Source organism: Brachyhypopomus gauderio, chromosome 7, assembly GCF_052324685.1.
Source record: "Brachyhypopomus gauderio isolate BG-103 chromosome 7, BGAUD_0.2, whole genome shotgun sequence".
Classification (NCBI taxonomy): domain Eukaryota; kingdom Metazoa; phylum Chordata; class Actinopteri; order Gymnotiformes; family Hypopomidae; genus Brachyhypopomus; species Brachyhypopomus gauderio.
Genome location: NC_135217.1, coordinates 20,462,477 through 20,475,303, shown reverse-complemented (window position 1 = coordinate 20,475,303; position 12,827 = coordinate 20,462,477). Strand labels below are relative to the sequence as shown.

The window sequence follows — 12,827 nt, the reverse complement described above, 5'->3', positions numbered from 1 at the left end:
GACCCCTCCTTCATGAATGAAACAGCTGGACCATTATGACCTTGCACTGATGCATCAATGAAGACACTTGATGCTTCGGGGCAAGATGGTGAGTTTTTTTTTTAACAAGGTTGATATCCTTAGACTGAAAATTCAGAGGCGTGACAAACCAATGTCACTTCTATCACTCAAGTTTGCAGTGCTCTCTCAACACAAACTAGCTGCATCACTGGTACAGACGTGATATCTGCTTACACTGCAGTATTACTCTCCTCAGGTACGAAAAGGCACGTGCAGTTCTACATCACAAGTCAAGTAGAATGGAGGTATTAATTAAGGCTTCTGGCTAACGTTTAAAAGTGAGACCACAAGTTACATTGGGATTAATTGTATGTATATGGATGTTGAACTACAAGACGACTTTCCAGAACATTCTCGTCCCTCCACCGTTCTTATAAGAACTGCAGGCGTTACAGAATCTTTACTAAGACTAAGCAGACTAGTATATGAAAATGGATTTCAGATGACTCGTCATCCTAACGGTGACCTCTTCACTCTTTTCACATGCGTTGAATCAGGAACGGTATTTGAATGTGTGGATAATGAACAGGGTTTCACAAGCTCAGGTCTGAGTGAATTTGAATACAAAAGCTAATCTTAACACTGCCATAAAGTCCTGCATCATAAGAGTCACATGCACATAGACAGACCTACATCTACTGCAAGATGCCTTACAAATACTAATGAAATGACAACCTGGGGATTCATAAAAAGGATCATAGACCTGGTGTATTGGGAACTGCAGAAAGGTCAGATGTATCATGCAGTTATAGGTACATCTTTGCTTTCTGCTGCTAAATGAGACAAACAAAAAATCCAGGTTAGAGAAACCAACAAGATGTGAAAATGTCACTGCTCTCAGCACTGGGAGCTCATCATAGCAAACGACACCTTTATACTGTGGATCTGAGTCAGGAAGCTAGCCCTTTAATATTAGCAAGCATGCCAGTAAACATTTTATATTAGCAACAAATATATTAGTGTATATGACAGCACAGGTAGGTGCTAATACCTCTTGAAATGGGTTAAATGGAAAAAAAAACTGGGTGAAAAACTGCAGGTGCACTGCAGGTTATTGAAGGGAACAGGTTTAACATTGACCTACTGCAAAAAGAAATAAGTTAATTTTCACAACAGAAAGTCAAAGCCTTTCATAGAACTCACATAAGACTAGCTTTGTTTCTAACAATGTGAAAGAGTCAGAGATATTAAACACAACACACTTAATTCAGATCTTTACAGTAAAGCCACTGCATGTAAGCAGCCTGGACGGACAGGCCAATTAAACAGTACAACACACTTTCATAATGAGAAGCAACTTAAAGCCCAGGTATTAAACCCCTGGCACATAGCCAACACGTGGCTTTTCCGAGTTATTTTATCCCTAAAACTGTGTACAGTTTCCAACATGGTTTTGTCTGGGACATATTAATTGTAATAGTGTTAATAAAAACAGTGAGTCTTAGAATATTTAATGGAATAGTAATATAATTATCTCTGGCTGTAGACAAGGAACGAGACAGAAAAGCCTTTGTTATAAGAAGTCACACTGATATTTCCATCACTGATGGTGAACGTAGAGAAGTTAGTTTTGACACTTTGTGAGATTTTAACTGAAACCCACTGAGAAAGATGTAAATTTGCTTAGATCAGGGAGTGAGGAATGGCTGTGAAGATAATGGAGGATCAGCTTGGCCACTGCTGGAAAGATCAACCTAGAGAGCATCTGTAGTGTTGATAAAAAATGCATTTATTACTCAAAAGTTCAAAGACAGGTGGGAGAGGAGAAGATCACCATGCCCATAGCTTGAAAAGTCTCGCTCATAATATAGTCTACTAGAGAAAACCTGACCGTCTGCTTCTGATGTTGGTTAGATGGAAAAACATCTAATTGAAGATTACTTTGCAACGCACTTTTTGCCTGGATCTTCCAAACTGTGAGGCAAGAATTGTGCAAAGAAGGAAGCACGTGAGTACCAAGTCCAAAATAACAAGTCCAAAAATATATTCTGTATATTCTGTATTAGGTATATTCTATCATCCAAGCTTCATTCAACAACCAAAACCCTGCACAGTACAGTATGTTATAAACCATGCAATCCATGACAATTAGGAGGCTAATCATTGAGGATACAGTGTCCTTATTAAAGAAGTCAGTTTCTTTAAGAAATGTCTTTAAAGAAAGAAAATGTTGGTAGCCTATTGTCAAACGTCTAACAATTAATAAAACTGACAGGGTTTGTTGAGAACAAATACGGGCTTGAATGATGCCTTAGACTGATCAGATTGAACTGTGGCTAGGAGGACACAATTCATGTAATCAGAGATGTTCTCAAGAAGATACTATCAATTTCTGCTTTTGAGAAAAATGATAGGTAGAAATCTGGATGTAAACAATATACCACAATTACTCATGACAAGCATCAACAATCCCTCTGAAGAACCTACTTGACATCACGCCAGTGAAAAATGGAACAGGTGTGAAAATGAAAAAGGCACCACTTGCCAAAAATCACAGCAGTTTCAATGGATGTTACTAGTTAAGAGTAACAGGGCTGTAATTTTATTAAAATAAGTAGTTAAAGACATATAAAGACATATTTTTGACATCAACAAACCTTGTTTGCCAAGTCCCAGTCCTTGAACAATGTCAAATGACTAATCAAAGTAGTTAACTACATACAAGACACCACCAGAATTTTAAACTGCTGTGTCAGAAACTTTACACTCACTATGGAGATTTGGTGTTACAGACTGAGACAAGATGGCCATCAAAGGGATGTGTGCTTGCACATTCCTTGTGTGTGCTTGAACTGTTGAAAGCCTTTGCAATAGTACAAGAGAAGACCACTTTTTAAATGATTAAGAACGGCTGCTTTACTTGTTATTTCTTTGCGACATTAGCATTTGAATGACCTCAACATGAAGGTTATTCAAACCGATAGAATATTTTCTAAAAAACTGAATGTCATTCAAAGTGTTACCAGCAGGAATTACTGATTTTCCCTAACCATATGGAAACCAATGGTAGATAGTACTGAAGTGTACATTATTTGTTACTGTACAGTTTTGAATATTTAAGGCATTCGAGATGATCCAGTCATCCAGATTGGGGATTGGGCACACCTGTGATCCGGATTGGGCACACCTGTGATCCGGATTTGGCAAAACTGTGATCCGGAATCTGGAAATTCTTGTAAAGACAGTAAGAACTTGGGTCCACTTGGAATTGTATTTCATGGCCACTTCAGTATGAGAATCTCCATTGAGAAAATTGTTTATCTGGGTAAAAGCCTAAATGTTTTGTAACAATTAGCTCAATTTACAATTAGATCAATTTAGTAACAATGGTAACAGCCTGTCCACCAATGGCTCTCCAAAATCAAGTTGCTCAGATTCACTTTCCACTGAGGTGTCGCTGCCAATATTGGAAAGTCTGACGGCACGAGACAGCACTATGTCATCAGCACAGCCTGTCAGATGTATCCTGTCACAGGACTGACCTTGCAGACGTATGAATAAGAACAGGTAAGGTGAAACGTTGCCTTCTTCAGAAACGGCCAATGTAATGGCGTTCTGCTGTTTGTGCCATTCACCACCATTTTCTGTTTTCTTCCTATTACATAACCGAAACCAAGAAACAAGCAAGGACAGAGATCTAATGGAGACACATTCATTTTTCATGGTCAGCTCAGTCAAAGGTATTTGACATATCAGCCAAGAGAATATGAACTAGTGTTGGCTGACAAGAGTCCAACTGAGAGAAATGTATGAACATGTTAGTTGTGCTATTATACATACTGGCTCTTGCATTCTCATAAAACTGTTGGCAAAAGGTAAAGAAGACGGGATTCCAACCACTTATCTCAGAGGGATGCGAAACCTTTGGAAGGGGGCGGATGGTGACAGCCTTCCACATGGTAGGTACAATGACCCATTGATAAGAATAGTTTACTAAATGTACAGTATGTGTGAAGACTGGGACTGTGATCTGCACACTGCTTTATGAGTCAAGGAGGGATGATATCTGGACTAACTAATGATCAGGAGATTCAAGCTCAGCAAATGCTGTCTCATTTGGCCAATGATACTCAACTCTCCTCAGCTGACTGGATAAAGGACAGGACAGCAAGCACAGGTGGTGGTACAGGTCCAAATTTCAGAAAAAAACTCTAATCTATTTAAAGGGCTTTTGCAATTGAGAGGTTTCTACATTTTCTACTTTATTGATGTCACCTGATTTCACTGAGTTTCCAAGTTCCTTGTTAATGCAGTGTCAGCACTGCTAAGGGAGATGCTTTTTAATAGTAGCTCTTCGTTGCTTGAACCTCTGTACTTTATTTCAAGCCGGAAGGAGCATATGGGGTGAAGTTGAGGTATGTTCCTGTCCCACGAGTGTATGATATACCAGTCTGATGTAACAAGTGCAGCTAGGACCATCCAGGACTGGGCCAGAGGGGTGGGCCATCAGGAGAAGGGCACCTGACGATGGACATGAAAGGGAAGATGAGCTTCATAACCCCATGCTGCCCCCAGAATCTTCAATCTGCACAGTACATATACTAGGATGATATAATTATCTATAGCAACGAATGGCATAGATAGCTGCAACTGTAACCCATGAGAGCTGTTCCAAGGGCCCGGGTGGGCGGTGCTCCCAAACCTGAAGAACACTCCCATTGGATAAGTGGGGTATGGTAGCTTGGCTCGACCTGGTTTAACCTCACCTAAAAGGGAGCTCTAGAGCCCGTCCTTTGGATGGAGCAACAGACATTCATCCGGGTTAAGGTGGCTCTCTGTGGCATCCACATGCAATTTTCTCTCCCTTTTGTCAGACTGCCGGCAAAATGACTCTGGCCACACACGCACCAATTCACGAGGATCCTATTTAAATGCCCTATTATTTTTCAGTAGGCTACCTGATTCCAGAGGCAACAGACAAAGGCAACAAACAAGTTGACCCTTAAAAGTGAAATAAATACTGCTTGTTTGTGTCACAGTGAGGAGGTCGGTCCGCCACCAGAGGGCGCGTGCACCCACACACACCCACACACACACACACACACACACACACACACACACACACACACACACACACACACAGAGCACACTCCCTCTGGCACTAAACCATTCCCTAGGTCCCAATCACCTCAGTACTAACACCTGTGTCTTGTTACGTGTTTCACCTTCTTAAGCTCACAGGTCGTGCAGTCCAGTGCTGCACATTCATCCGACAGAGCTGCTCATCACTGGACCTGCTCCTTGTTAGATCGTGTTCTGAGGACCTGCTCAGCCTGTTTCTTTTTGTTAACACTTCTGCCTTTGGCTTGTTGCGTTTTTGTTCTATTTCAATTATGGAAAATAGAGAGCACAACGTACAACCTCCACCTCCGGCCGCCTCAATACCCATGTTACAGTTTGCCTAATCCTGTCTGACCTTTCTTGCCTGTTATACTAGAGCTACGTACAGATAATTCCTAGGGTACATAAGGTCTGTTATTCTTACAAGTTAAAAACATCCTTAGAACTTAAAACCCAAACATATTATTTAATTACCTTTCAATACTTCAGGAAATTATATAGAAACTAAAGTGGATTACTTGATACATACCAGAGAAACAACATAAACAAAGGAAGGTGGGGAAAAAGACATTGGAGTGGAAAAAGTGAAAGTTCTTAATTAACATGATTCTGGCACTAAGGCTTTTGAAAAATACAAAAAACCTGTCTAAACTGACAAAGATCAAAAAGACTTATGGACACTCTTCCATCACTTGGAATTCATGTCATGTAACTCAGTCAAAGGGAATATGTTCGTATTCCTGGACTTTCATGGGTCTGTAGTGTGAAAAATGCAGCAACACGAGAATATACTTTAGTTCATCCCCTTCTCTTGAATCTGTTAGCGTGTGTTTGTGTTAATGTGCACTTCAGTGTCATTAAAATGCCTAAAAACAGTCAGGCAAAAAACAGGCAACTTTGTACCAAATGGAATTCCGATAATGATGTGAAGTCTTTGTGTTTAATAGAAGGATTAGGAGTTTTTTAAAGAAACTTTACTCTGGAAAGTACCGGAAGCACTTTCTTTAGTGCTGATAGGATCACTCTCATCTGATAGCTAACATCTATGGAGTTAAGAGAGCATTTGCTTTTAAATATGTGCATTTGCACCACTTGAGGGCCGTTGCTAATTGGCTGTCATTCAGTATGTGAGCATTTAGATTTTGCACAGTTCTGGCTGGAAATAATGGGTGTTGAATTAATGTGTTAGTAATTATCCAAATGATATCCAAAAAGAATTAAACTAGCATCAAGCAAAACTGTTGATTTGTTCCACAACAGTTGTCTCAGTCGTCTGTGTTACATAAGTGTCACACTGAAAAGGCCATTCTGCAGGCCACAGTAGCACACACTCAGAGACCAGCATGGACAAAACAGAGGTTTATATGTGTAGCAAGCAGAAAATGAAACTATTTCAATGACGATCTTACTACAGCTCTCCAGGTTCCCTGTCTGGTGCTGTCCTCCTTGTCTGCTGGAGTGTCTATTTTGTAAGAGTCAAAACACTCTAAACCATGCATCAGACTCTCCTTATAACAGGGAGGAGCAACTAATTAATTAGAAGGTGTAGTGGCAACTACACCTTTTAATGAGATTAAAGGAGGTTTCGCTTCAATTACATACATGCTATGTATTACAGCTACAGATGTGTACTGAAACTGGAAATTGTACTGAAACCGTGCCAGCTGTGTACTGAATCTGTGTCAGCTGTGTACTGAATCTGTCAGATGTGTACTGAATCTGTGCCAGCTGTGTACTGAATCTTTGTCAGCTGTGTACTAAAGCTGGAACAGACAGACTGTCCTAGCAACATATGTGTTTCAACAGCTAGCCATTGTCCTAGGAAGGCACCATGCAGTAGACCAGACACCTTTATGGTCCTGGCATTGTAAAGAATTACCTGAATCACAGCCCCCCTAACCTGTTAGCCCTCTACACCTTCGGCCAAAAGGTGAAGCAGAACGCCACACCCATCGATGTCCTCCTCCTCAGCCTCACCATCTCAGACCTTATCTTCCTCTTCCTCCTCACCTTCCGCATGAAAGAGGCGGCCGACACGAACTGTACATCAAGCTACTTCCACTACCTTCTTTCTGGATCTTCTACACCACCATCTACAGCAGCACCTTCATCCTAACGGTCATCGGTGTGGAGTGTTTTCTGGTATTGGCCTTCCCCATCAGTTACAAACACCCACCGGCAAACTGTCCACATTTTGCAGTACTATCACCATGGCAACACCATCATCCTTGAGCCATCCAAACAGAACACCTTTTATAAGAACTTCAGCAGTGAGTAGATGAAAACCTTTGTGCCTGGCTGACTGGAACTCTAGTACGTTTATACGTTCTTTCACAATCTGCTGCTTCTGCTACATCATCCTCATCCTCTCTGGCTGCCCAACATTAACCCCAAGAAGCGTTTCAGGGCCATTGGGCTCTCCTTGTTTACCCTCCTGGTCTTCATCATCTGCTTCATGCCCTACAATGTGTCCCACGTGGTGGGTTACATCGGCTGGTACAGTCCCAGCTGGAGAGTGTACGCACTACTCACCAGCACCTTAAACGCCTGCTTGGACCCCTTCACTTGTGTCTTCTTTGCTGCAGTTTGAGGGACATTCAACTAGTTTATACAAACACTCGAAAAACTCTAAATCTGTCCTGCTGCTGGAGGACTCGTGGCCTTCTAGCTGAACTGCTCTATCACCAAAGAGAAAATACATCAGTGTCACGCCATAAAGTCCTGAACACATTCCAAAGGGAACACACTGCGTTCTGACCCAGACAAACAACAGCTTCAACAGTTATATGCATAAGCAGAAACCTCTCAGTGGGACCACTGAGATAGATGAATATTCCTCAAGGTGAGAGAGTTACAAAAGCCCTGGGTAGACACACAAAGGAACAAAACAACATGTAGTAGTGATATAGAGTAAGAGTGGGCGAGACTAATTAGATCAGCCAATAGGGAGAAAGCACGGGCAATAGAGAATCCCAGCAATCCATTGCAAACATATTGTGAAGGTTCCACTCTATAAAACCTTTTGTGTATTTAAGAACACAACACAAACAATGAAAAAACTGAACTACTCTTGCTACAGAGAGGTGATTCTTTCTAACAAAACTTATTTCTGGTTATGCTAACCTAAATTGGCAAAGAGAGAAATTTATCCATAACTTTAATACCAAATCAGACTCAAGGTCTGCAGACACATACAGTATATGTTTGACCAACTAAAACCATGACTATTTTAATATTGTCAAACGCTACAGCTGCAGACAATATCATTTTACCCAGAGTTGCCAGAAGATCCACACCCTCATAAGCAGGAACAGTGCGACCTGACCTTTCCTCCCCTAAGCCACACACTGTCCTGTTTCAGTTTCAGTTTAAATCAAACAAATCTGCTGCAAGATGTTTCCACATCTTTGGCTTTAAGAGCTCTTTATTACAATATCAATGTTGGCAAAATGATTTTATTTATTTATTGATCTCTGAAAGCAGAACTTCAATCTCTAAAATCAAAATCTGTCATTGGACTTTTATATGACACTTTCAGGCAAATGTAAGAGGTTTTTTGGTAATTTAAATCCTAAATATGTTGTATGGTCTGTATATCATTTGCCATATTTGTTGGTTTTTCTGTCCCTGTATATTAAATTGAATGTCATGTTTTATGCCAGTGTATTCAGAATGTGGGAAAGGCATTATATAAATGATGTATATGTAACTCTGATGGTATAAGGGAGGCAGACGCAAACACAGAGTGAGGTTTATTAAGGGCAAACCCTCAAACACAGAGTAGAGCGAGGTTTATTAAGGGCAAACCCACAAACACAGAGTAGAGCGAGGTTTATTAAGGGCAAACCCACAAACACAGAGTAGAGCGAGGTTTATTAAGGGCAAACCCTCAAACACAGAGTAGAGTGAGGTTTATTAAGGGCAAACCCTCAAACACAGAGTAGAGTGAGGTTTATTAAGGGCAAACCCACAAACACCGAGTAGAGTGAGGTTTATTAAGGGCAAACCCTCAAACACAGAGTAGAGTGAGGTTTATTAAGGGCCAACCCACAAACACAGAGTAGAGTGAGGTTTAGTAAGGGCCAACCCACAAACACAGAGTAGAGTGAGGTTTATTAAGGACAAACCCACAAACACAGAGTAGAGTGAGGTTTATTAAGGGCAAACCCTCAAACACCGAGTAGAGTGAGGTTTATTAAGGGCAAACCCACAAACACAGAGTAGAGTGAGGTTTATTAAGGGCAAACCCACAAACACAGAGTAGAGTGAGGTTTATTAAGGGCAAACCCACAAACACAGAGTAGAGTGAGGTTTATTAAGGGCAAACCCACAAACACCGAGTAGAGTGAGGTTTATTAAGGGCAAACCCTCAAACACAGAGTAGAGTGAGGTTTATTAAGGGCAAACCCACAAACACAGAGTAGAGTGAAGTTTATTAAGGGCAAACCCACAAACACAGAGTAGAGTGAGGTTTATTAAGGGCAAACCCACAGAGTCTGGATCACATCCCCAGGGCAGTCAGAAACAGACAGATAATCAAGACGTAAATGGGACTGAGGCATGACGATGCAAAAGCACGTGCACGGCTTGAAAACGCACAAATTACTAATGAAGTGACACAGAAAAAACACCAGAAAGACTCATGACTTACATATGACAATAACCAGCAATGAACTAGACCAAAAGCAGGACTTAAATACACTGGAATTACAAGGGAAAGATCTAGAAACAGGTGGGAATGATAATTAGGAGGCGGGGTTACAAATTACATGGGGGTGGCAGGAAAAGCACATGGGAATAAAAACATTGCCACAGGGGAAAAACAAAACAAAGATATGACTGATAGGTGGGGGCGGGGCCATATGTTACACTAATTCACAGTTCCCACGAACATGTGCTTTTTAAAACTCATCTGCTTGTAACTGAAACAGTTTCCTAAATATATTTTTAGGATATTTTAGGAGTTTGCTGAATCTGAAATGTTAATCTCATATAAGGAATTTTAACTTTATATAAAGTTTATCAAGCTTAACAAAATTTTCTTGAAAGAGGCCAATTGTGCAGCACCCCTAGTGTGCTGTCAGAGATTTAAGTAATAAATAACCTATTATCACAAATTTACACACCTGGGGAATCTTATCTTTGACTCTTTGCACTTAAAGTTTAATAAGCCAATGAATACCCAAATAAGAGTTTCCCAAAAGCATCATAAGGTTAAGATCATCTAAGAGAGAGACAGACCAGCGTGATTCCTGCTGCACCATTTAACAGTGACATTAGTGTCAAGATGAATCCGAGCTCAGAGTGATTTGCCAATTAAAATCCACACTGTTCAGTGGCACCAGGAAGGGGGCCAGTGTATCGCCCCCTACTGACAACAATTATATATACTGTAATCCTGTTTATTTAACACACACACACACACACCAGGAAGAGGGTCAGTGTATCCCACCTACTGATGACAATTACCTTTAGAATATAATAGTGGGACTCTCTTCCAGACCTCTATTCCTATACAGGTTATAATCCAGTTTATTTAACACGCACACAAGTGCATGGAGTCTCCATGCATACAGAGGCGGTCTTTGCATAGAGGCGTGGCTAGGCAACTGCCTTGGGCCCCTCCCACGGCAGCCCACTGTATGGGCCCCCTGATTAGCTGACTTATTTCTCGCATATTAATGTTGATGGGCCCCCTAGCAAAATTCGCCTTGAGCCCCCAAATTTCTAAGTCCGCCACTGCATGCATAATTGACCCTTGACTACAAATATCCATCTTTACACATACAGTCACTTTCTTCTGTAACAGGCATATTCAACTGACAGGTGCATTTAACCAAAACGTACATCCAAAAAGCAAAAACATCCAGCCAACGGTGGCCTCACAGCGAGAAGCAGAAGACAGAGGAGGAGCTGGAGGAGGAGTAATAGGATCTCTAGCGGAACCTCTGGGTGGATGTTCTGGCTGGGGATGTGTGGATGGTGAATCACTCTGAGCTCAGCAGGGCCAACAGCCATTTGTAAAAGATCCAGCAGTGCTGCTGTTATCTGACACATTTACACCAGAAATACACCGTTGCCATGACATTGCTTTTGCAGTCCCGGTGGCATGTTGAGTTCTGCCTGTGTGCAGGACCGACGATCTTGAGGACATGACTGAGGACTGGGAAGCGTGGAAGGTTCTGACCCAGGAAAGGCTGACCTAGGAAAATTTACAGTGACTGTATGTGCAAGGGAGGGGTACCTAAGAATTTGCCTAGCAAATACCTTAAGGTATTTAAAGACATTTACAGGTGTGTAGATGTATGATATATACATGCATCTGCATGTGTTATGTTAAGATAAATGCATATATAATACCACACATGTATGGCAACTTGGCATACTACAGTCTACATGTGTCTCCTGGTCTTTCACTGCCACTTTCTGATTTGATTTTCAAGGCCTCCTCAGTTCTCTGCTGTAAGACTATGGAATCGATCAGTTTCTATTAAGTCCTCTCTTAACCCTCACCCTCTCAAATCCCACTGAAAGGTTCTTGTTTTTTTTGCGTTATAAAGCTTCTCCAAGTAAATTTAGTCATTTACTTAAGCACTATGTATATTAGCTGGTATTTTATCTATGAAATTTTCTTTCTTTATTATATTCTGAATTCACTAACTCGTGTACTTCAGAAGCCGCTGAAACCTGCCGTGGCCTTTTGAGACAGTGGTTGCCTGAGGGTCTACTGGTCCACATCTCTGTCCCCACTCTCTTCCCCAACACAGATAAGACAGTACACTTTAAAAAGGATTTGGATGGCCAGGTTCAATATTCATCCTGTCCTTTGTTTAGCTGATAACATTGAAGTAATATTTATAAGAGACAAAATGACATGCCCACAGCTGATATTGAACAGTAAAAATATTACTGGTTTTATATGAGATACTATTTACTGTTTAAGTTTTTTACAATAAAAATAAAAGTTTGTGTGTTTTGTTTCAGTTACATTTATTTCCAGGTCAAATGGTTTATTTGCATAGAGTCCAATCTGGTCTGGGCAGTCTGAGATATGGTGCATTGCTAAACTTGTTACTGCTAAACTTTAAATTTGTCTTTAAACTTCTGGTTTAGCATCAGTGAGCTCAACGTTCACCATATGCAGTTACTGAGAATCAGCCCAGAAAACAGGAGTAGTCTTAATGCTTCATTTATAGGTTTTTTTCTCACAGCTGAAAGGGAGAGGGAGTTAAATAACTTTAATAATAGGGTATGTAGCAATATTTATTAATTATGAATTATAATAAAGAGGTACCACCCTGAGATTTCGTGGAAATATGTTTTTTAATAACTGGAATAGATGAATTGATTATTTCAGTCTCATTAACTGAGGGTGAAGTTCATAGTTTGCGCAGTGACCCAATACCACTGGTTGAAATATATTTGTAACAGTAATTGGTTTAACAAATGCAAATTATTGATTAATAGATAAACAATTTAACGTTATAATAACTTCGACTCAAGGTCGAAAACTTGGTTTAGGTTCAGAGAGTTAATCAAGGTATTAACTGAAGTGTACGGAAGCGTATTGCTGCCAAGAATGTAAAAACATTTCTTCAGCATGTCGTTATTACGAGATATGAAAACTAGTGCCTTTGACGTTGTCGCGGTGACTTTAGTATGTTCACAATTACATGTCAACGATATAAAATACGTCTATTCGTGAA

The 12,827-nt window shown here is 40.6% G+C and overlaps 1 pseudogene; it reads left to right on the top strand.

Moving 5' to 3' along the window:
* The first annotated feature begins 3,553 nt into the window (after positions 1-3,553).
* Positions 3,554-7,711, top strand: LOC143519757 (free fatty acid receptor 2-like; annotated as a pseudogene).
* The last annotated feature ends 5,116 nt before the right edge of the window (positions 7,712-12,827 follow it).